Source organism: Sinocyclocheilus anshuiensis, unplaced genomic scaffold (assembly GCF_001515605.1).
Source record: "Sinocyclocheilus anshuiensis isolate Anshui unplaced genomic scaffold, SAMN03320099.WGS_v1.1 scaffold318, whole genome shotgun sequence".
NCBI lineage: Eukaryota > Metazoa > Chordata > Actinopteri > Cypriniformes > Cyprinidae > Sinocyclocheilus > Sinocyclocheilus anshuiensis.
The window spans coordinates 45,254-46,992 of record NW_015547653.1 but is presented as its reverse complement, the minus strand read 5'-3'; the positions used below and the strand labels follow the sequence as shown (position 1 = coordinate 46,992).

Below are 1,739 nucleotides of genomic sequence, written 5' to 3'. Positions count from 1 at the left end.
TAGATCTTGAATAAAAATGGCAGTTGTTGAAAAAAACTAATTAAAATAAGAAAAGTCTAGATTTTTAGCTGTTTTAGCTTATTTTTTTATTTTTTATTTTAATTATTGTAATTAATTTTAATCATTTTTTGACCCCCTTGGAAGTGTTGTGAGGCCCGCTAGTGGGTCCCTGCCCATTGGTTGAGAACCACTAGTCTATGAGATGCTTTTACAAATATATCTTCTAAGCTGTGTGCCTGTTTGTGTGTGTATTCAGGGGAACAGATTATGTGTTCCAGGCTCTGGAGGATAACCAGGTGACACTCTCTGTAATGAAAGCATCTCGTTTCGTCAAAGCATTTGAAAAGGAAGTTGACCACTGGGAACGTAGTCTGTCTCTGGTGCTGGAAGTCATTGAAATGATCCTCATTGTACAAAGACAATGGATGTATCTAGAGGTACACACACACACAGCACTTCCAACAGTTTTATACAGCACATTACTCATCCAAATGCTTCTCTTATGCTTTAAAAGTCTATGGTTACATTTTCCAGGCATATGCTGTACACAACACACTCCTGACCTTCCTCACATCCGGCTCTTTCTTAATAAACCCCAGTCACAATCCACTGTGTTAGATCACAGAGGGGTCTGCTCTCTACATGTGATGCACAAACTCACTGTAAAAGATTAGCGTCTCACAGACACACACACATAGCGGAGTTCAGAGTCACACATCTGTTCTCTCGTAGCTGATGAGGAGAGTAAACAGTGGCTGTCAGCCTGGATTTCCTGTGTGTATGAGTGTTTGTAAACACACCTGTGATGGCTCCAACCAATCACCAAACTGTTTTATTTTCCCTTCTGTGCTATTCTTCATTTTTGTCGTCCACTACCACATTCTTTGTTTTTTTTCTTTGTTTAGAATATCTTTCTGACAGATGATATACGTAAGCAGTTGGTTCGTGAAACGACTGAATTTGATGACATCAACTCCAGTTGGAAAATCATCATGGACCGACTCGACAAGGACAAAAATGCTCTCAGAGGAACACACCATCAAGGTAATGAAGAGACTGTAAAAAAGCCTTTACTGGACCAAGTCAGTTCACTTGGCAGCAATCTTGGCAACACCCCCGGGCAGATGGATGAAACGTGTCCAGGTCACATTTCAACAGAAAAAAAAAAATCTATTTTGCATTAAAAAAACTGAGGTCTGTTAACTATTAAGATTTTTTGCATTGCAAATGTCAATGAAAGAAGCAATAAAGGACACATATAATTTTTTCTGTTGTCTCAGGTCTTCTAGAGAAGCTCTCAGAAATGAACACCAAGTTAGGAGAGATTCAGAAATCTCTGGACATGTACCTGGAGAACAAACGGCAAAGAATATGGGTGATGTTCTCCGCTTTCATGGCATGTTTGTGGCTGCCAAGTTTCAGCTATAGAAGCACGCAACATCCAGTAGGTGACGCTTGCTCGCTCTCATTGGCTATCGCGGGTATCACGTCAGAGGCAGTCCGATCAAGAGTCGTAAATATCAAACATGTTTGATATTTACGATTTGAGTTTGGGGATGCTCCGTCTCGATCTGGAGCAGATAAATAATCGTAATGACATCACACAATAGAGGATTTTTTGGACACAAAATCGTTTGCGACAAGCCTCGAATTGGGCCACAGCCCCCGATTCTTCGGGGATGCAAATCAGGCTTAAAGGGGTCATATGATGTGATTTCAATTTTTCCTTTCTCTTTGGA

The 1,739-nt window shown here is 40.4% G+C and overlaps 1 pseudogene; it reads left to right on the top strand.

The window, feature by feature from the left end:
• Positions 1-1,739, top strand: part of LOC107702042 (dynein heavy chain 2, axonemal-like) — a 153,203-nt pseudogene that overhangs the window by 106,468 nt on the left and 44,996 nt on the right.